The sequence below is a fragment of the Diadema antillarum genome, unplaced genomic scaffold (genome assembly GCF_040938485.1).
Source record: "Diadema antillarum isolate AM-2024a unplaced genomic scaffold, OU_Dant_1.0 scf00000064, whole genome shotgun sequence".
Taxonomy (NCBI): domain Eukaryota; kingdom Metazoa; phylum Echinodermata; class Echinoidea; order Diadematoida; family Diadematidae; genus Diadema; species Diadema antillarum.
Genome location: NW_027270953.1, coordinates 1905623 through 1930172, shown reverse-complemented (window position 1 = coordinate 1930172; position 24550 = coordinate 1905623). Strand labels below are relative to the sequence as shown.

Genomic DNA, 24550 nt, shown 5'->3' with positions numbered 1-24550 from the left:
ATGGCATTACGACTAAATGCCAGCGAGCGAGATTGAAAATTTTGACATTTTACAGTCCCAAAACTGCCGTTTGTAGCTATACTTTTTCGCTTTGGAAATTAAGAGGGGGCGGGGGGACGCCCGGTGCGCCCCTCCTCCTGGATCCGCCACTGGTAGTCAAGGGTGTCGGTTTATGTTCATGACTGGGGTAGATATGACCAGCGAGGTGGCGTCGAAGTGACCAAGTATGGGAATAGAAGGATGTCCAAAATCTTTGTATATAGTCAACACTGTATAGAATACACTTGTACTAGTAGATAATTATGTATAAAATCAGTGCTGCCAGAACCAGGGGTGCGAATTGCTTTTGCCCGCGATTTTTTTTTTGTTGTTGTTTTTTTGTCCCCGATGCAAAATCCCAAAAAAATAAAAATAAATAAAAAATAATAATCATTTAGTGTCCGGCGTTGAGGTCGCTCGCAGACTGAAGTTTTTTTTTTTTTTTTTTTTTTTTTTTTAGTCTGAAGGGGGGTGCGTTCGCACCCAACGCACCCCCCCTGGTGACGCCCATGTAATGATTACATGTATGTCTATTTGACTACATCGATTAGTATCACTAAACGTTGTCATTACGTTGGTGTCAAAAGCGTCATCATACTCATTTATACACCTGTTACTTAAATGCAACATTAATTGTTGGTTTTGTTTATACGTTCAATGGTCCCCCTCCCATAATATACCATAGAAATCTGGCTACGCTGGTGAGTGTCACAGGAGGTATGGTATCTGATATCGGGGGCGTCGCTGAAGACTTGTTCGTAGGAGAGGGGCGTCCTAGGGCTTTTGAATGTGATTGGTTGTGATCGATATTTATACGTTCATGGTTATTTGGTTTTCCAAAATCAATATGCAATACCCTACGATAGCATACACTACACGCAGCTGTCTGTTAGCTAGCAATGACATCAACGTGTGCATTTCGATCCTTGCATGTCTGCTCTGTGACTTGAAAGCAGTACATAGACCATAATTATGGTATTAGACGGAATCAGGGGAAAAATCCAAAGATTGCGATTAGACAATTTTGTCATAAAACTAAATTACAACTAGCCAAAATGGACAATAGAGATTACTGGACCAAACGGTATTTAGACCAAAGTTATAGTACAAAATGGGTTTAGCCGTGTAGATTGGTGTTAGATGATCTGGGAATTAAACCACCTGCCATTCTAGACTGAGTGACAATAAATCACTATCTTATTGTTATCAAATCAATACATATCAACAGACAGAATCAACGAAGTCCCTTATCGTCAATGTTAAGGAGAACCAACGTACAAACTATACAGAATTGTTTTTCTCTGTGTTAGCTTACACTGAACATGTGTATTATATAGCAGCGCATAATAATGTGCTCTTTCCAGTGCAACATTCGATACGAGGATAGTGAGTAGAAGTACAATATTAAATTAAATTAAATTCAATTCAATTCAATTCAATAGTTTATTTATTTCCATCATCAAAAAAGAAAAAGAGAACACGATTCAAAGCGGTACAAATTGTCTTTTCACTTCAAATTTGTCTTTCATTCGTACTTTATGATAAGGAAAGTTTTTTTTTCAGATACAATACAATGTATATGTACGAATGCTGTCATAAAAAGAAACAATGCACTTAGTCGTGGAAACAAAAATAGTAAATAATCATAACGATGGAAAACAGTAATCCACTAAAAAGCCATGCTTGCAAGACGTGGAACAGTGGAACAAAACAACGACAGCACCAATTTGTTATACCAATAATATATATTCATAATCTTTATCACATTCTTCTCTATACTATTGTAAATTTACTCATTGGCATATAATGCTGATACTATAAACACCACTTACTACGATTTTAGAATATGAACATACTTATACTAAAACTGTATAACATAGCACATTTATGGCACAGACACTATATTCGTAAGAAAGCCTTTGTCGTGTATAAGAGCGTGTGAAACTTAACTTCAATAATCCGTTGACCAAGGCATTGCAAATAGTACAGAGGTCGTTACTTTAAAGTGGAAGGCTAGTAACTGATCAGTGGAAATCAGTGGAAATGCTGGGAGATGATTGTTCCAATCCTTATGGGATTCATTCAAGAGTTCATTGTATATCTATTGTTGTGTGAAAATGATTTGCTTCAGAACGGTCTCATATTCAAGTAATGTGCAGATTAATGCTCCGTCACTGACCAGGGACGCTAACCTGGAAGCATTAAACTGCACATTACTTGAATATGAGACCATTCTGAAGCAAATCATTTTCACACAACAATAGATATACAATGAACTCTTGAATGAATCCCATAAGAATTGGAACAATCATCTCCCAGCATTTCCACTGATTCCCACTGATCAGTTACTAGCCTTCCCCTTTAAAGGCGCTGTGGGATGCAACGATTCAATGAAGTTGAAAATTATTGTCAATAAGTCACAAAATTGAGATTCACTTCGTAAGCTTACACAGAACAGTTTATAATTATGAAATAGAAGCCCATAAAATATGTACTAGTTCCAGAACAACTTTTGCAATGATCAGGTTTCCAGTTAGCAAAATTTGTTCCAAGAAAGATTTTGTCGTTTACCTAAATGACAGCGTGTGAAAATTTACTTGAATAATCAGTTATATAGACAAAAACAATTATATACTTTTCACATCAGGCGCCGTGCAGTACAGTGATTTCACAACGTTGAAATTGTCAACGAGGTACGGAATTGACTTCACTTCGTTAGTTACTAAGAACAGGTTGTGATTAGAAAATAGCAGCGCATTAATATGTACTCTTTCTAGAACTACTTTTGAAATGATTATAGTTAGCAGAATGTTGTTCTAAGAAAGAGTTTGTGGTCTATGAGCGTGTGCAGCTTTACTGTAATAATCAGTTGACAAAGGACAAATACTACAAAGTTCACTTCTTACACCAGGCGCATTGCAATGCAGTGATTTGACAAATCCAGAATTGTCAACAAGGTACGAAATTGGCCCTCACTTTGTCAGCTTAAAGTTACAGAACAGCTTGATATCACAATACTATTATAGCAGCGCCTAATTATTGTATGCTCGATCTAGTAAAGCTCGTGCCATGATTATACTTGGTAATGTTTTGTTGTAAGAAAGTTTTTTTTTTTTTGGTCGTCTATGACATAGCATAGGCTTTTAACTTTTAACAATAATAATTAGTAAGTCTAGACAAAGGCAAATACTGCGAAGGTCATATCAGTCGACGTGTAATGCAGTGATTTCACGAAGCAGAAATCGTCAACACAAGGTATGGAATAACTGGCCTTCACCTATAGACCAATTTGGTTTGGGTAATGTTTTTAATGGTAATAGATAGGGGTGTCAAGAGTATGCCTAACAAAAAGATACTTTATGCACCGACATAGCGACGCACCTAGCTCATTGCGTAACCCATTGAAAGTTCTTTGTTCTTCTTTGGAAGCACCCCAGTCAGGGGCGTCACCAGCTTTTTTTCAAGGGGGGTGCGTTTTGACCCTAATGTAACGAGATTTTTTTTTTTTTTTGACTGACATTTGGAATATAGGAAGCTCTCAATCCCTAGACTTTTATTGTTGTTGAGGGAAACCAAGAGGGGAAAGGGCACCGGCGTATAGCTAGGATTTCATCTTTTACAGTAAAAAAAAAAAAAAAACTACCACTTGGAGCTATATTTTTTCGCTTTGGAAATAAAGGGGGAGGGCGCATCGGGCGCAACTGCCGGCAATTACTGGCAGCAACATCAGGAGAAAGGCATAACAATAAATGCGAGCGAGCGGAGCGTGCGAGCTTGAATATTTTGACATTTTACAGTAAAAAAAAAAAAAGCCGTTTGCTGCTCTATTATTTCGCTTTGGAAATAAAGGGAGGGGGCGGAACTGCTGGCAATTACTGGCAGTAACATCAGGTGAATTGCATAACGATTAAATGCGAGCGAGCGAAGAGAGCGAGCTTGAAAATTTTAAATTTTACAGTCCAAAAGCTGCCGTTCTTAGCCATATTTTTCGCTTTGGAAATCAAGGGAGGGGGCGCACCGGGCGGAACTGCTGGCAATTACTGGCAGCAACATCAGATGAATTGCATAACGATTAAATGCGAGCGAGCGAAGAGAGCGAGCTTGGAAATTTTACATTTTACAGTCCAAAAACTGCCGTTCTTAGCCATATTTTTTCGCTTTGGAAATTAAGGGAGGGGGCGCACCAGGCGGAACTGCTGGCAATTACTGGCAGCAACATCAGGTGAATTGCATAACAATTAAAATGCGAGCGAGCTTGAAAATTTTACATTTTACAGTCCAAAAACTGCCGTTCTTAGCCATAGTTTTTCGCTTTGGAAATTAAGGGGGGTGGAGCGCATGCCACCGGCGCAACTGCTGGCAATTACTGGCAGCAACATCAGGTGAATTGCATGACGATTCAATGCGAGCGAGCGAAGAGAGCGAGCTTGAAAATGTTGACATTTTATAGTCCAAAAGCTGCCGTTTGTAGCTATATTTTTTCGCTTTGGAAATTAAGGGGGGCACCGAGCGCAACTGCAGACAATTACTGGCAGTAACATCAGGGGAATTGCATAAAGATTAAATGCGAGCGAGCGAAGAGAGCGAGCTTGAAAATTTTGCATTTCACAGTCCAAAAAATCCCATTCTTAGCCATATTTTTTCGCTTTGGAAATTAAGGGAGGGGGGGGGGGGGGGGCGCACCGGGCGGAACTGCTGGCAATTACTGGCAGCAACATCAGGTGAATTGCATAACGATTAAATGCGAGCGAGCTTGAAAATTTTACATTTTACAGTCAAAAAACTGCCGTTCTTAGCCATATTTTTTCGCTTTGGAAATTAAGGGGGGTGGAGCGCATGCCACCGGGCGCAACTGCTGGCAATTACTGGCAGCAACATCAGGTGAATTGCATAACGATTCAATGCGAGCGAGCGAAGAGAGCGAGCTTGAAATTTTTGACATTTTACAGTAGAAAAACTGCCGTTTGTAACCATATTTTTCACTTTGGAAATTAAGGGGGGGGGGGGTGTGCGCCGGGCGCAACTGCAGACAATTACTGGTAGTAACATCAGGGGAATTGCATACAGATTATATGCGAGCGAGCGAAGAGAGCGAGCTTGAAAATTTTACATTTTACAGTCCCAAAAACTCCCGTTCTTATCCATATTTTTTCGCTTTGGAAATTAAGGGAGGGGGGCGCACCGGGCGGAACTGCTGGCAATTACTGGCAGCAACATCAGGTGAATTGCATGACGATTAAATGCGAGCGAGCTTGAAAATTTTACATTTTACAGTCCAAAAACTGCCGTTCTTAGCCATATTTTTTCGCTTTGGAAATTAAGGGGGGGGGGGGAGGGTGGAGCGCATGCCACCGGGCGCAACTGCTGGCAATTACTGGCAGCAACATCAGGTGAATTGCATAACGATTCAATGCGAGCGAGCGAAGAGAGCGAGCTTGAAATTTTTGACATTTTACAGTCCAAAAACTGCCGTTCTTAGCCATATTTTTCTCTTTGGAAATAAACATAAAGGGAGGGGGCGCACCGGGCGGAACTGCTGGCAATTACTGGTAGCAACATCAGGTGAATTACATAACGATTAAATGCGAGCGAGCTTGAAAATTTTACATTTTACAGTCCAAAAACTGCCGTTCTCAGCCATATTTTTTCGCTTTAGAAATTAAGGGGGGTGGAGCGCATGCCACCGGGCGCAACTGCTGGCAATTACTGGCAGTAACATCAGGTGAATTGCATAACGATTCAATGCGAGCGAGCGAAGAGAGCGAGCTTGAAATTTTTGACATTTTACAGTCCAAAAACTGCCGTTCTTAGCCATATTTTTCTCTTTGGAAATAAACATAAAGGGAGGGGGCGCACCGGGCGGAACTGCTGGCAATTACTGGTAGCAACATCAGGTGAATTACATAACGATTAAATGCGAGCGAGCTTGAAAATTTTACATTTTACAGTCCAAAAACTGCCGTTCTCAGCCATATTTTTTCGCTTTGGAAATTAAGGGGGATGGAGCGCATGCCACCGGGCGCAACTGCTGGCAATTACTGGCAGTAACATCAGGTGAATTGCATAACGATTCAATGCGAGCGAGCGAAGAGAGCGAGCTTGAAAATTTTGACATTTTACAGTAGAAAATAATAATAATAAGTACAGCATTAAAATTTGTAATGCGCCTTCGATCTAGTATCCTATTCTGAGGCGCAGAGGGACGTAATTATGAAAAGAATAGCATACATCATAGTCATAATTGTACATAAGAAGGTTGAAAAAGAAGAAAGAGATAAGTAGAGATATACACACCAATGAACAATTCGTTGAAAATTCAATCGAAACAAGATGCGAACATATGTGATTTCAAAAGCTTTTTAAATGTTTCAATGGTCTCTGCTGATCGGATCCTCAGTGGAAGAGCGTTCCAGAGAGATGGGGCTGCAGAAACAAAGGCTTTTTCTCCGAGAGTCGAGATTGTTCTTTTAACTGTTAATTGTTTACTATTACATGAACGGAGATTTCTGCCAGGGACGTATTCTGAAACAAGGTTTTGCAAATATTTTGGAGCTGAAGAATTTACTGCTTTCCATGTATGAATAAGAATTTTAAACTCTATCCGCTTGGATACTGGTAGCCAGTGAAGATTTTTTAGAACTGGGGTAATGCTGGAGAAGCGAGATGTTCCACTGAGGACCCGAGCAGCAGAGTTCTGAGCACGCTGTAGTTTGGCCAGTTGGTAAGATGAAGCCTTGAACAATAATGCATTTCCATAATCAATACGAGACAAAACATACGAATGAATAACAGAGGCTGCAACTTTGTTTGATAAGGATTTTCTGATACTGTGAATATTGCGTAGTTGCAAATATACAGATCGACATGTGTTTGTAATGTGTGTCGCCATTGACATTTCAGGGTCAAAATAAACTCCAAGATTCCTACAATTTGACACAGATTGTACATTGACACATCCAATTCGTAATGACTGACTACGGACCTTTGCTGCCAGATGTTTTGATGCAATTATCATAAATTCACTTTTGTCATCATTCAGTTTGAGTTTGTTCCATATCATCCAAGCCCTCATATCATCAATACATGCTCCAAGTCTATGTCTGGTAGAGGCCTCACTTAAAGGATCAGAGGGATCGAATGAGCTGTACAGCTGGGTGTCATCAGCGTAAAGATGTATATGGATGCCATGGGTCCTTGCGATCTCTGCGAGAGGACTTGCATAAATGCTGAAGAATGACGGGCCCAGAACAGATCCTTGAGGGACACCATACTGAAGTTCAGCAAAGGATGACATGCACTCATTGATCCTGACTGCCTGCGAACGGTTACACAAATAGGAAGATATCCATGCAAGGGCAGATCCTTTCACACCTATTGAACGAAACCTTGTTATAAGAATAAAAATCTGCCGTTTGTAGCTATATTTTTTCGCTTTGGAAATTAAGGGGGGGGGGGGGAGCGCACCGGGCGCAACTGCAGACAATTACTGGCAGTAACATCAGGGGAATTGCATAAAGATTAAATGCAAGCGAGCTTGAAAATTTTGACATTTTACAGTCCCAAAACTGCCGTTTGATGCTATATCTTTTTTTGCTTTCGAAATTGAGGGGGCGCACCGGGCACAACTGTTGTACTGGCAGCATAGGAGAATTTAAATGCGAGCGAGCTTGAAAATTGTGACATTTTACAGTCCCAAAACTGCCGTTTGTAGCTATATTTTTTGCAGTAAGGGGGGGGGGGGCGCACCGGCTGGAACTGCCGGCAATTACTGGCAGCAACTTCAGGAGAATGGCATTACGACTAAATGCCAGCGAGCGAGATTGAAAATTTTGACATTTTACAGTCCCAAAACTGCCGTTTGTAGCTATACTTTTTCGCTTTGGAAATTAAGAGGGGGCGGGGGGACGCCCGGTGCGCCCCTCCTCCTGGATCCGCCACTGGTAGTCAAGGGTGTCGGTTTATGTTCATGACTGGGGTAGATATGACCAGCGAGGTGGCGTCGAAGTGACCAAGTATGGGAATAGAAGGATGTCCAAAATCTTTGTATATAGTCAACACTGTATAGAATACACTTGTACTAGTAGATAATTATGTATAAAATCAGTGCTGCCAGAACCAGGGGTGCGAATTGCTTTTGCCCGCGATTTTTTTTTTTGTTGTTGTTTTTTTGTCCCCGATGCAAAATCCCAAAAAAATAAAAATAAATAAAAAATAATAATCATTTAGTGTCCGGCGTTGAGGTCGCTCGCAGACTGAAGTTTTTTTTTTTTTTTTTTTTTTTTTTTTTTTTTTTTTTTTTTTTTTTTTTTTAGTCTGAAGGGGGGTGCGTTCGCACCCAACGCACCCCCCCTGGTGACGCCCATGCCAGTTATGGTTATGGCCACCATGATAAGTTACAGTGATCTGAAGTCGAATTCATCCATAGAAATGTATTAGGCGTAAACAGAACAGGTTGTGATTATATACATAAAAACATCGCATATATCCTGTGCTCGGTCTGGAACAACTTTTAGAATGAGGACAATTAGTATGATTTTGACAGACAACGGACTTACCGATTCCTCTGAAACCAGTATTCGTAGAATGAGCTTGATGAAGGCTGGCATAAGAATGTGTATGAATACTAGAATACCTTACGTGATATACCGGCTTCTGATATTACGTACGCGTATATTCCCCTTAGGTAAGCCCTATAATGTACATATGTACTCTCGTAACAGAATGAGCTGAAAACTTGTGTGACGTACCGGTATACATGCTACGTTCCTTCTATCACGATTGGCGCCAAAACTGAAATCATGGTCTTCATCATGGAGGAATCGTGGTGATCTGATCAGATCTGGAGGTCAATCGCGGCACTTGCGTTGACAGGAGAAAACTTTTGGACTGTTCAAAACTTATTTTCTACGATCAACACGATTATCAATCGTGACCGTGGCATTAGTTCGTCTTGGAGGGTAGAGAGCAACAGATCATATCTACCTAATTGTGCTTCTTAATGCTTGTGATCAGAATCATCCTTTATTCTTCCCTTCAGCTTAATTTTTGCACATTTTACAATTATACTTATAGTCAGACTATAATACTTTTGCTTTCCTACATGTTTTAGGCCGCTACTCTGTTTCTATAGTTCAGACGCAATATCTAAAGTCTCTATAAGCATATAACATTCTTTTCTTTAGCACGCACAGTCATAATGGAACTAAATGGCCCCGCAGCCCGGATTTGATTGTTGACCAACTAGAGGCAGACACGTGCTCGCAAACTATTTTGAAACACTCTGTTAGAAAATAGTTCATGATGTATGACGCCTTACCTTCCTTTCTTCGTGCTGTGGCTGTTTTTTGTGTGAGTGGGTGGTGTTAATGTGTGAATTTTAGTTTGCATTGCATGACTAACTGTGAGTATTTGTATGTATTGTTGTTTTTGTCACATTTTCATGGTACACACGGCTTAATGGATATAGTGTCTACGCCGTATAACATCGATATCTCATTTCAGTATGTATTTCATCTGCACTTTGAAATAAATAATCTCTACAATAATAACTGTTTTTCATTACCTGCATCATATAAATCAATTATCAGATGCTCTACGTGTACATACATTTGATTTTCTTAAATTGTATATTGACTGGATGGTTTCACACAATCAACAGCTGCATCAGGAGAAACACCCACAAAACCACGCACAGATAACTACACTGGTCATTCCCCGCACTCTTACATTACTGTACTCTCTAAAGAAAATCGAGTGGAAATATTTACTCTTAAAGGAGTGAATACAAAAAAGAGTGAATTTAGAGTGAATTTAGTGTGAATTTTGAGTGAAAATGTTAATTTTCACTCGTTTTGTAGTGACCTCAAGGATCACTCCAAAATTTTCGAGTGATCCCTGAGGTCACTCCAAAATGAGTGAAAATGAACGGAAAATGAACATTTTCACTCAATATTCACTCCAATTTCACTCTAAATTCACTCTTTTTTTGTATTCACTCCTTTAAGAGTGAATATTTTCACTCGATTTTTTTAGAGAGTAAATATGTTTACATTATTTCATGGATTTCCATATATATATATATATATATATATATATATATATATATAACGATACATTCATACATTTATTTACATTCAAATTATTTGTGATGCATCATTGGTTTACGTTCTGATTCCCATTTATGTTCGCTTGTTGTCAAACACAAACAGCAGCTGATGATTAGTCAAGCAGGCCGAAACCCTTGGCAATCAAAAGCGCTGTATAAAGTAACGTCACTGGGTGTACCTGCCTACATCGTTATACAGACGCTTACACAGACGGCATGCAATATTCGAGTAAAAAGATGATGACACACCTTACACTCAATATGTGCATATATATATATATATATACACAGATAGATAGAGAGAGAGAGAGAGAGTGAGGGATAAAATATTCGATATTTCAAAATGCTAAAATGTTGTATTGTAGGCTCTACACAGATAATGTCGGTATACTTATGTCTGGTTATGAGAAATAGATTGGATTAAACGATAACATAAAATAGTGAATCCTGACAATAACACTTACATTTTTATTGGAAATTGACAATCTCATAAAAATATACTAGTATTCCACATGAAGCGCATAGGTGATAACAAACAAATGGAGTAATTTCTTTGCCAATGAAGTAAGTCTAGATACGATTAAAATATAATAAACTATCGTCATATACAAAATGTATCTCACACTGTGAACAGTTCCGATGGACAAATCAATTTTCTTGCTATATTTCAATAAATAATATTTTGAAACATATTAAGTTAAACATCGCAATAACATCTGATCTGGAAAGGTTTCATAAATCTGTTCTTAAATTTACAAACAACTTAAGAACAACTGGTGATCAGTTCTGATGTGCTATACTAATCAGAATTTCAATAATTCAGCACTAGAACTGATCACCAGTGGTTCTTAAGTGGTTCGTAACTTTAAGAAAAGCTTTATGAAACACCCCCATAAGGAATTGTATAGAATTTCAGTAATAACATACTCACTTTGTGAAAAAAAATCGAGCCTTTCAGGTGGTATGATCTATATATATCTTTAGCTGAAGAGGTAGTGCCAAGTAAATTGAAAGTTGCAAAAACTATAGCGACAAACAAAAAGAAGAGCAAGTGCTCAATATCATTTTTATCACTCTATTGTTCTTTTCACTATAGGGCCAAAAATTCATCGATTATACTCAATTTCGTCTATTGTTTGCCAGCAGAAATCGGTCGAGTTACATCTGCTCTCTCTATTAATGACTGGTTCGGACCATCACATTAATTTCAACTTAGAGGCGTGGAGGATTAAAAACAAAACTAGAAAATTATTAAAAATAGATTATGACCTATCATTGCATGCTATACGGTACAAATAAGCTCTTAAAAATGCAGCTGCATTATATTGTCAAAATCAAATAAATAAATATTATATTCAATTCAAGGTGAAAAGCTTTAAATATCCTGAAGTCACTGTTGACGACAGAAGGTATTCGAATGCTCACATCCAAAATACTATGATAATCAAGTAAACAGATTAGCTCTTTAGATCGACTTAGACAAGTTGTAAACATGCCTGAATAGAAAGCAAGGTACAACTGTAATGTGTTACCTCATTTTGATTATGGAGATGAAGTGTCACAATTCGCAAATTCTGTCGTCTTTCTCCAGGTTCCAGAAATCTACAGTAGAGTCAAGAGAACTAAATTGAGAGTTAAGCCTTATTCTCATACCTCAGTAAGTGAAGTTCATCAGCATTTGAGTTGGAATACCATTTATCAGAAAGACAAAATATCTAGGCCTATATCTCATTACATATGCATATAAGAAATTGATAACATGACATCAAACTACATGAAAGACATATTCGAATGCAAACATCGCCATAACCTCTTCGCAATCGAAATTATCTACGTCCACCTCAGCCTACAACAAATAATTGCAAGAGATCGTTTATACGCAAAGCTGTATCTGCATTATTTTAAAATCCTTATATTCCTCTGCAAGTGAAGTTCTTTAGGTTTGAATTATATCTATGTCAGAAAGACAAAGTACTAATCTGTACAGTTTATTATTTACACATAAGAAATCGAATAATATGACAGCAAAACACATGAAAGACATGTTTCAATACAAACATCGCCATAATTCCTAAATTACCACAGTCAAAATTTTCGTATACTTACAATTTTTCTGTAAACTTATCCTTTATTTTGTATGCATTATAATGAAATTTATGTACTTGTATTCAATTTCTGTAATATATTCATATGTTTTTGTTGGAAATGAAAAATAAATGAATGAATGAAATGAAAATCATTCGTCTCTATCTCAGTCTAGCAGATAATTGCAAAAAAAATCGTTCACACACAAAGCTGCTTCCACACTCAAAATGATATATCTGACTATTTGAGACACCTTTCAACTGTCCCCGCCATAAAGTTCAACTTTTAGTCCCTTATACCTCTTCAAGTGAAGTCATTAACTTTGGTTTGGAATACCATTGTCAGAAAGACATACATATATAGATTGTTATTTACATAATCTATATAAGAAATTACATTACAATAACAATACTCATGACATCAACGAAATGAAAGACTTTAGTGAATACAAAACATCGGCATAATCCCTGCGCAATCAAAACTATATCTCACCCTACAAAAATAATTGGAAGAGATCCTTCATACACACAGTTGCATATCATCATAATATCTGATCATTTAGGCTGCCACTCCCCTTCCACCGCCTGGACGTGCGTTCAACTTTAAGACCCTAACACCAATGCAACAAAAGTTCTAGTTTGGAATACCTTGTATCTAAAAGACAAAATACCTAAGTTTATCATTTACATAAAAGATGTGTTTGAATGTTGATACAAACAGCGCCATATTCCCTCCACAATCAAAATGATCTCTTTCCGTTTCAGCCTTTAACAAATAGTTGCAAGAAAATGTTAACATAACACTGCTGCATCTACATATAGTTACTACGTCCAAAATATAATTATCTGACAATGATTAGGCTACCTCTCCCCTTTCACCTCCTTTAAATTCAACTATAAGACTCTCATACCTTTGGAAAGTGAAGTTCATGACCATTTAGGTCGGAATACATCATCAGAAAAACAAAATACCCATAAGCTTATCATGTACATAAACGAAATCGAATAACACCACAGCACACGAAGTGAAAGATAAGTTTTGATACAAGCATCGCCGTATTCCCTCCACAGTCACACTCACCTCTTTCTATTTCAGCCTACAACAAATAACCATGATAACTGCAAGAGATTGTTAAAGTGGCGGATCTATAGGGAAGGGGGGTCAGGGAGTTTAATACCACTTTATTTTTTGTCAAGTGAAAATGAGATTATGCACATAATGTGCATAGTGCATAAATGCAATCTGGATTGAATAAATAGCAAAGATTGTGTATCTACATAAATTATACCGGTAAGAATGCAGAAGATCGGACGTAAAAGGAGAGAATAGACATAATGGTATATACGACACAATAATAAGAACATCTGAGGAGGACTTGTGTTTGAGAGATTATTTTTCTCTAATAAAATTAAAAAGATGATTTATATGTAATTGTTTGATGTTTAAAGAAATGGTGACTTGATTGAGATGATGAAACGAACCTAATTCGGTTGTATATTATAAGATTTGAATAAAGTAATTTTTGATTTATTCTTAAAAGACAAAAAGTTTTAACTTTTATGATGTTATTATGAAGTGAGTCCCAATGCTTTGGCCCATCGTAAATGAAGGTGCTCTGAGTCAGCAAAGTTTTCAAAAATGGCAAATGGAAGTCGTTCGATCGCCATGTTGGATAATTGTGAATGGATTGATTTCTTCGAAACATTTTTTTCAAATATATTTGGAAGAGAATTTTTATTATAATTATACATAAATTGTCCTAAATTAAACACATACAAATCTTAAATTTTCAATATTTTGTTTTAAAAAAACCCCAGGGTCATTATGGGACAAAAAATGCAGTATGATACATGATACGGAGTGACTTCTTTTGTAATAAAGGTAATTTATCTAAGAATGTTTGGTAATTATGTATTTCCCCACGCAAGAATACCATGATTTAGATCAAACAATACTAGGGATGAATACAATGTAAGAAGGAACGATAAAGGAAGACAAAATTTAAGCTTCTTAATTACATCAATCTTTTGTGAAATAGTTTTGCATTAGTATACTATCAATATGAAATTTCCATGAAAGCTTATCATCGACAATTTTTCCAAGAAATTTAACATGATAAAACATTTTCCAGTGGAGTACGATTAAAAACAATAGGCAGCTGCCTCTATAGAGTTGCTTAAAAGCGCACTATTTTTTTTTTAATTGAAAGATAATTTATTTGCTTTTATCCATTGGGTGACATTTTCTAATTCAGAGTTTACTATACATGGTAACGGGATTGTTGTGCGAACGAAATAAATTTGAGTCGTTTGCAAAGGGAATAAAAGAAAGAACACCTGATGATCTACAAAAATAATTTCTATTGACAATAAACAAGAGCGGACCTAATAAACTTCCCTGTGGAACCCCACATTTGATATTTAGCATTTGTGAGTAAGATTGCTTCCTGTTCATGAGGTAGCTCCTGAACCACTCCAAAGCTTTTCCCACGCACTCCGTAATGATGTTTTTTATAGAGTAAAATATCATGATTAATGGTGTCGAAGGACTTGGAGAAGTCCAGAAACAAACCTGTCAGATGAGAATATTTGTCGATAGCATGTGCCACTTTTTCTATAAACTCAATGATGCATCTGTAGTGCTATGTTTTCCCTAAATCCAAATTGAGAATGCGAAAATATATAAAACCTGTTTTGCTCCGTTTCACAATCTAGAACTTAGTTTCACAGTCTGCATCCGGCTGAGGTTCAAGTATGGCCTTATCCGCTGCTGGTTCCTCATTAATTGCCATCAAGTGTTCCATTTCCTCCGGAGTAGGCCTACTAGTGAAGTCAGTTCTATCTCATCTGCCTGAACTGCAGAAGTAGGGTCCCTACGTCTGTCATTGACACCGCCACTAGAGGAAGCCCGGGGTCCTACCGATGAATATCATGACAAAGTAAAGAGTGAAATGACATGTACAGATGTCTCTATTGGTAGATACTCGGAAATGGCGACAAACTTTATAAAGCTAGAATAACCAGCCAGTCATCTAATCTACATACCACATTTGAATGAAACTCATTCAAGACTTATTGACGTTATTGCATTACAAAAATTCATTCAACGAGGTTGATATCTTACCCTGCCATAAGGTGAATCAGTTAGGGCAATTACCTATCAATGTTTTTCTGTTACCCATCGTTCACCAACAACTATGCAAAATTTGAAGATAGCCATGCAAAGAATGCAAAATTCGAATAAAATCCTTTGCAGTCAACAATGCAGTAAATTCTTCCCCATACACTGTACGGTAAAATTGATAGAAAATCAAATACATGATGCAAAATTTGAAAACAGTTCCATCCCAAATGCATTTCCTACTGTATTCCACTCGTCGACCACTCCCCCCCCCCCCCCCCGCCCTATTCCCACTTGCCTTGCAGTGCGTGGTCTGCAGACCCACTTACCGGTTGTTGATTCTCAGCATCAGCATCACCGTCACCGTCCCCGCCGTCGCCACTTGGTGAAGCCTGAGAGGTTCGTTAATGAAGATATCAATACAGAAGTAAACAGTAGAAAGACGTGAAGGTTCCTACGGATTACTCTATCGTTTATACTTTGAGACAGCGACAAATTTAATACAGCTAGAGTTCTCAAGGAGTTACTATAGCGAGCTATAATAACTCCTTGAAATGTCCAAAACATTCAACTAAACATATGAATAAATCCTTTCCATCCATAACAAAGTTATTGCATTTCAAACTTTCATCCATTCATGTTGACATTTTAACACTTTTAACATCAATGTGTGCAACCTACATTATGTGTATCAATGATTTTTCCCATCCATCGTACACCACTACACAAAATTTAGATAAAACCCAGTCACTGACACATTAAGCAATATCCGTTAAGAAATGGGACCGTTACTATTATGTCGACAAGAAATGTGAGGCGGCGTTTCGCCGCTGAATTCAAAGCATTTTTGGAGACTTTATCTTCTGGGGATACGCTGGACAAACTACAAAGAGAGAGAGAGAGAGAGAGAGAGAAATAACAAACAAACAACCAAACAAATACAAAATTATGATATATGTGTATATATATATCATCTTCGCAGTACGTGTAGTGAAGTGTTCCATGTCAGATCGGTTATAATAATTATATTCATAATGAAGTGCTTGCAACCACACATACACATTTCTGCTTTAGCAAAACTTACTGACACTCGAAAAACTGCAGAGTAAATGAGCAGAGTGCATGAACCTTCATGTGTAAGGTAGATTGGATTCGTACTGATATTACTTGTACTTAATTCACTTTCGTTAATTTCTTACTTCATTCTTCCTCTGTATCACATGACATAACCGGTTGCCAACTTCTGATTTCCAAAGAAAACACACCACTAGTGCCAGGAATAAGAGAACACAGATCACTATCAGTACCACATGCACACGATCGAGCGATGAACCTGTCAATGTCAAAAGAGTTTGGGTATCAATAATTGCGTATAGTCATAAAAGCATTCACCATGGTATATAGCCATTAATGTTTATAGCGTAGATTGGTTGTAGTTGTAGTTGAATTGGGTGATTGGAAACTCCAATGGAAAGTGTAGGTTTGTCTAACATGCAAACCACGTATTCATGTACACTTGGAACAGTACGTGTGAATCACATGTGTCCATTTGAAATGGGTTTAACAGTGACTTCACATTGACCATATTGGTAGGGCCTCGCTTAAACTTTACATACATAAAAAATGTTTTCTTCACTTTCAGCATCTTTTCTTCCAATTCTTGATTCGAAAAATCATTAAAGATTACACTTGGTATTTTCTGCAATCCTAAAAGATACAGGAATAACCACTCGACTCCCAACGTTTGACTCAGTATTTGGCTTCTGGTATGTCGGGTAATAAATCTTTGAAAACTCTATAAATTCTATCTGTTCATTCCTTTTTTTTTTCCAGTTTCTTATCTCTCTAAGTTAATTAGAGTAGCAGCATTGTTTACTTTATTCTGCAGAACATTTGCATTTCTTCGAATACTTACGAATATGTGGTATGTTAAGCTTTCGTTTGTTAAACTTGAGCTTACAACGCAAAGATATATTGACTATGCGTCCCTCACAGTATCTTGCGTATACATGTAGTTATTAATGATGCGGCTTGACGACTCAACATTACACTTTCTCAAATGAGGAACAGATAGAAAAGCAAGCAATCGCTTATAAATTTGTGGTGGCCACCAAAACATCATGAAATAATGGCGTTCCGACATCTATTTCTGGTGGCCCTGGGCCGCCGGCCCACCGCTAAAAATGCCGAGTCTTGTATTAGGCTTATTACATGATAGATATAGAATCTATTCCTGGTATTCATCAATGGTCATTGATTTAGTACATTTTCCCTCCGATAAACGCAATACCTTGGTCAGGAACACATTTCTGTCCAGTCTTTTCGGTAATCACTTTTGCAGTGGTTGATCCCACATGGAGTTCAGTGGTTGATTCTTGTGAAGTCGTCGATGGTTCGGTGAAGATACTAATACAAACTGTGTCTGACGTAGTGGTGCAGTGACTCTGGGCACGTTCATTCGTTCCACAGTGCGAGCAGCTGTGGCAAACTGTGCACCGATTGAAATTCGCTTGGAAGAATTTACCAGTACAAGCTCTACATCTACAGGTGACAAAAAAATGAAAGTACACGTTTTTCCCTCCACACTGAAAACAAGGGATAGAATTTGAATTTGCATAATATCAAAAGTTTTTGCAGCGTAGATTATATCATAATCTTCTGCGCTGCAAAAGCTTTTGACATGCTTGAAAATAATGCACAGTTAAATGAAAAATGTGTCTTGAGTTTTGATATAAAGACTGCTTACAATTGGGGACTCAATCAATTATATTGATAGCAAAAATTTGGAAACTTTCCACATCAAGATTTCTTTTCACTTTGTGTCAGATTTTAACGAAAACAAATAAAAGAAACAATAAAAACTCGCAGCCACTTACGAAAATCATGTTACTGAACGATACCGGATAATTTCATCTTCCCAACATAATTTTGGATACCATGACAACAGTTCAATCACTGTATCAGTGAACATGAGAACGCGATTACATCTAAGAATCTGATTCGAAAAGTATAGGACCTTATTCTGATGGTGGGATTTCCGTTTTGTTTGTTTGTTTGCTTGTTTGTTTGTTCATTTTCCATCTGAGAAGATGGCTGGATAGCCCATATTCAGCTACGTTAAGCTGGTCTTGCATGGGGTCCAGTTGGATTTGAGGTGGGACCACTTCACCGGGTTAAACACCCTGCTCTTTACGATGAATGAATGAAGCGGGATCTTTTACGTGCATGAGTTGTTACTTTCTCATACACGGGACCTCCATTTTATGTCCTATCTTTCGTTGTCCTGTGCGTCAACCTTAGAAAATCCCAAGAAAGTACCTAGGATCTGCCCGGGAGTGCTCGTTTAAGCAAATATTGGCGGATTGACTGGGTATATAGAATAAAGTGGAAGTTTGGGTTTTCTCACATATCTGTCGTGTCTTCATCGGCACTGATACATGGTTTAATCTTCACCTGGTCCGGCTCGCAGAGTTTGAGACCTGTGGCACCGTTCGGACATAGCTCAGGCCTCTCGTCGTACGTCATTGGAGAGTCAAACTCGCAATCTGATTCCTGTGAAATGGTTTGAAATAAGAACATACAAGTCATCCATCCTACTAAGAAGGATGGCGAATGTGCCTTGGCGCCATCTTTCATTACGTGAAATAGTTCATCTATAAGCTTCAAGCATTGTATTCGTTGCGATAGGCTACTTTCAAGACTAATCATTGTGGTGGATTTGTAGAGAAGAGCAATATAGTACATTAATTAAATCTTTTCTCCTTTCATGAGAAGGATGGCATTCTCATATAGCTACTGGTGATTTTAAAGGGAACCATTAATTCATGTATTCGTCCGTCCAAACATTCACGGAATATATATATATATATATACATATATATTCTGTTCTGTATCCATCATCATTACTTTGTCTGATTTCTTTGATCCTCAGTCTTGATAAAGGGCAGGGCCCGAAAGCTTGAGAATAAAAATCAAACTGTGAGGATGCAAGCTACGTCTATCGTCTCATCCTTTCTCTCATCTATTATATATATATATATATATATATATATATATATATATATATAGATAGATAGAGAGAGAGAGAGAGAGAGAGAGAGAGAGACGGGGAGAGAGGGAGAGAGAGAGACCGTGTGGAGAACCAGTGTAGCCTATATATGTATATATATATATAACACTATATAAAATATCTTCTCGCACTGAACAAATAATGAAACGGTCGGAACCCCCCCCCCATATATGTATAAATTATATATACAATTATAATACATGTATTATATATCTATTACTTATCAATCAACATCGATCAATTTGATAATATGTATAGTGCACTTACCACATTCGAGGACACGCCTCCATAGTTCCAGATGAGTGCAATCGAGAGAAGAATATAAACAGTGTTCTTTTTCTGTGTCGCCATAATTTCTGTCTCTGGGGATTTTACAGAAATGTAATCATAATAACCATATATATATATATATCAAAAATACCAAAACGACCGTGGTAATACAAGACAAGAAAAAAGGACATGATGATGACAATATTGGTCGCATTATGGAAGCTTGAGAAAAGTTTCATAATTTTTTATTTCCGTCACAAAACTACAGTCATCACCACGTGTCCACAATATTCTTCCAGTCTTTGCGAACTGAAGTCTTATCAGTTATTTACACGGCATCAAAATCGGACATGAAATAACGTATTGCGGTTTAATGTCAATATGAATGATATGAACGTGAATCCAGCAAACGAACTGCAAATAATGTAAGATATGTAAATGTGGTATAATGAAAACGTAACTACCAACGGTCATGATTTTTTTTTTTTTTTTTTTTTTTTGGGGGGGGGGTCCTTGGAAGCAGAAAGCACTATACAGAAAGCGATCACAAAACGTTAAAAAAATTCACAAGAGCCTTGGATACTCATATAAGGTAGGACACGATCAAAAAACACACTGGCCTACACACAATTAAAGTAGCCAGACTCGTGTCGAGCTATGAGTGTTCGCCCGAGAATACTTCAAAAAGTCTTTCTCAGAGTGGTATTGTTATCATATAAGTTGACGGCTTGTGCCGGAAATGTACAAAACAAATACATGGACGACACCATTGCTCTGATAGAGTATTTGCTTTTCTCATTGTACCCAAAATGCGACATACCGAGCCGCACGTTATCAGCCTTACATCTTGTACAGGAGTTATCACATAATAAGTCAACAGCCTGAACAGACGTAGTCCTTATCATTAATGTTAAAGGAAAACTAACATTGTATACAAAATATATGAGGAAATGGCCTTCACATCATTAAAGCTTACAAAAAACGAGTTGTGATTACTGGTATGTAGCAGCGCATGATTATTTTCTAGTTTTAGATCAACGATCGGCATTAGGACATTGAGTAGGATTTTGTTCTAAGAATGCTTTCATCGTCTATGACAGCTCGTGAAACTTACTTTACTCTACTTTAATTTACTTTGATAATCAATAAAGACAAAGGCAAATGTTATACAGAAGTTATTACTTACATCAGGCCCAGTGCAATGCAGTGATTTCACAAAGATGAAATCACAGTTCGTCAATCAGGCTTCCTGTTGTTTGAAATGCAGTGATTGATCTGAATAAACTTAATGCTCACATTGTGAATGTGACACGTAGACTGATATTGACAATCAGCGTACTCATTCTTGCACAAAAAGATTCCTCACTTATTCAGACGGGGTAAGACTTTGAGCAACATGGACCTTGATCGATCGGTACCTCGATGGTACCCCAGCGCGCTAAAGTTTTCTCATTGTTATGGAAGCTGATGGTGGGAAAGAATGCAGAATATGTTATACTAACATACAAAAGATATACAAAAATACGCTAGGTGTAAAGCTAGTATCTCACCAACGGAGACGTCTCTGCGACGTCTCGAACTTATCAGTCGCAGCAGTCGCGGAGACGTCTCCAACATAAAAATGTCTTGCGGTCTCACCAAGTAGACGTCTCTGAGACGAGTTATGGCAGGTGTCAAAAAATTTCAAATATGAGGGAGCCGTTGCAGGATCACCTGACTTGATCTAGGCAGGATGTCAGCACGCAGATGTGTCACGTGGTTTCGAAAGTAGGTAAAACAGCGTCAAATAGAGTCGCGGAGACGTCTATGAGACGTCTCGGAGACATCGCGGAGATATCGCGCAGACGTCTCAGCAGTCGCGGATATTATCAGTCTCCGCGACGTCTCCGCAACTAATGGAGACGTCTCGGAGACGTCGCGGAGACTTCGCTGAGACTTCGCGAAAAATCGAACATGTTTAAATTTCTTGCGACTAATCGGAGACTCTGTAATTTTCAGGAGATGTCGAGTAGACGTCTCTGCAACTAGCAAAATCTGGAGTCGCGAACTCGTCGCGAACTAGTTTCAAGCCCCGGTGAGATACCCCCATAAGGAAGGTACTACGAATTTGACATCTCAGTGACTGCCCGGCCTTAAAATGGGCAGCTGAGAATGCAACGTACAATACCCTAAAATGGCATTTTAAATAACTGTATGTTGTTCTAGTCAGGAAATAAAACGTATATTGAGAATGAGAAGGGTTTGTGTTGAACACTATGGGTTTAGTGACAACTTAACGCCCTTATCATTCTCTTCTTTGAAATACAATAAAGGATTCAGTTATCAACAGATGTCAGATTATATTTGTATCTTATCCACATCACAATAGGTGGTTGTCTTTAAGTCATTCTATTAACCTTAGTTCAATTTGATATGCCGAAACCTATTTTTTTTTTTTTGAAATAGAACCCCTAACTAGTGGTAGAAAGCAGAGTAAAAAACAAAATCCTTAATCCTTTCTGGAAAACGTCGATCACGCCATTTATGCTACAAACATGTCCTTTTCGACTTCTTTTGACATGGGTGCGTAGCAAAATGCAGAGAGACCTCCCCAGGTCACTTGCTTGGGTTACCATTGTACGAAAACGATGTACTGCCACGGAACGCCATAACATGTCACGCATAATGAAGACAATGCACATCACGCACTTCGGATTTGCGAACATTTTTGTTCAGCTCAGCTCATGCATGTTCGGGGGGCACACAAAGTAAGATAAATAAACCTACAAATGTTGTTATGGCGACTGTATGACTCCGCTATATTGCATTATTCTCTTAATAGTTCTTGACAATACATGTTGCCAGTGCCAGACGACAGTTTCCCATGATTGGCAAATAATCACTATTTGGTAATACATATACCTACACACGAATTTTTATGACAATACTTCGAGCCGTTTTTGAAATGTGGGCAAAGGTGATTTTTTTTTTCACTTGACCTTTGCCAACATGACCCAAATCTCTCCCACAGAATCAATATGCAGCAATGGCATCTTTATAGCCATGCAGTTTAAAAGGTAAAACGTAGTTCTGTGAAGGGCTTAAAATTCATCTCCAACTATTAAGAATTTGCTTGCAAATATCGAAAGGTTCTACCAGGAAACTCATCTGGTTCAGGTGGCTTGCCAGGATATCGAGTTGTTTGGAAGTGTAAAATCGTTAAGATCGTAATACCCAACTTTTATTCCTGAATGAATGTCCAAACGCCCTCTCTGTTTAATTCTGGGTATAAGTAGAACGTCACGTGATAATCGATCGTACCGAAGTGGTAGTCGGGGGGGGGGGGGGGGGGGGGGGGGGGGGAAGAGCAGGCCCTCATTGGAAGATTGGAAATGGCAATAGAGGAAAGAATGTTAGATAGCCGAGAAAAGGAAAGAAATTAGTAATGAACCTAGGTACGCTGGCATAGCACAGCAGGAAATAGAACCAATTTTCAAAATGGATAATAACACGATGTTCTTTTACTCGAGATTTGTAGCTACCATTGATACTGCATGGTTGTTTTGTTGCTATATGGGGTTATTGGGCAGGTATTCTGTGTGTATGTGTTTGAGCGAAATATGGCTATTATACGGTGTGCTGTGATGAGGAGTGCTGTAGAGTGGGAAATGCTGGCAAGGTAAGCGACTGAGGGGTAATGTCCTATGTAAGTATTACGGGCATAGATTACATGCATTGATTATGCATTATGTATGCTCTCCGTTTGACCCCATCATCATTCTATAATTCTTGCTGTGACGAGTATGCTGTTACGAGTATGTAGAAGTAATTGCTAGATGGATCATATGATTAAATGAATGATGATTAGAAGATTTGATATAGAAGAACCTCATTTGTGAAGGGCCGATAATTCATTTTGTATTGTGCTATATTTTATGCAATGCTTGAAATAAGTTATGATACTTTTATGTTCAGGTGGAACATGAGGCTGAAAGGGCGCCGATAATGGGAGATGGGGGCAGATATAGAGATGGGCATCAAAATAACAATTTCAGGTTTTTTTGAAAATCCCTTTTTTTCGAACAATATTTATTCACTTCCATTCAAATGAACAAGAAACATCGGTTCAATTCGGTATTACTGTACAAACATGAAAGAATCATTTCTTTAAGATTAAACCCCTCGTTTTGCGGGCATACACACACACACACACACACACACACACACACACACACATTTTCCCTACGAACTTTATTTTATTTCATCTCCGCCATAACGCATTATTCTCCCGACAGGTCTCCAATACAAAGTTTCACATGATTGGCAAATAATCAAAACCATGGTAATATACCAATTTTAATGACAATACTTTGGAAAATATGGAGAAAAAAAACAGTGAAATTGTTAGCATTCTTACATCACCTTTGACCCGCTGGTCCACTGATGTCCAGCCTGGATTAAAGCAAGAGAAAACGCATTTTCAGAAATCTAAAAACTACATCCACAGAAGATAATAAGTCTCTTAAATCAAGAAAATACATGCGCATTTGTATTGTATATTGGGTAATCATCACTCAAGCAATTTTATTTGCGAAATGCGAGTACTTTACGAGAAAGAGCAAGTATTTAGGCAGGTTGACTCAAGTTACACGCATAACCTTTTCATCTCAGGGTCGAAGATGGCTGTGTTTTCATACGTTTTATAAATCTTTCAACTCTGAAGAAACGAAACTAGACAAAGCATAATCCCCACCACCTACAACAGTTGTTCATCCCTGCACTATAGCCTTGCGCAAAGGCGGCTCACAATGGATTCGCATACGGCGGACGGTGGTCTCGCGCGCACACAGCGATCGGATGGAAGATCGCTACTCTGGCTGCTC

The 24550-nt window shown here is 38.1% G+C and overlaps 1 protein-coding gene and 1 long non-coding RNA gene across 2 annotated transcripts in view; both read right to left on the bottom strand.

Moving 5' to 3' along the window:
• The window catches only part of LOC139716379 (uncharacterized), a 214277-nt gene extending 212253 nt beyond the window's left edge, over positions 1–2024 (bottom strand). The window contains exon 1 of the mRNA XM_071627930.1: positions 1990–2024. The gene's annotated coding sequence lies outside the window, so the exon portion shown is untranslated. The remainder of the gene's footprint in view (positions 1–1989) is intronic.
• Positions 2025–15677: 13653 nt separating this feature from the next.
• LOC139716335 (uncharacterized) lies at positions 15678–17839 on the bottom strand. Its single transcript, XR_011709893.1, has 3 exons — positions 17640–17839; positions 16549–16682; positions 15678–15741 (listed from the first exon to the last, which is right to left on the bottom strand). It is a non-coding gene; the product is annotated as an uncharacterized lncRNA (long non-coding RNA).
• Between the last annotated feature and the right edge of the window lie 6711 nt (positions 17840–24550).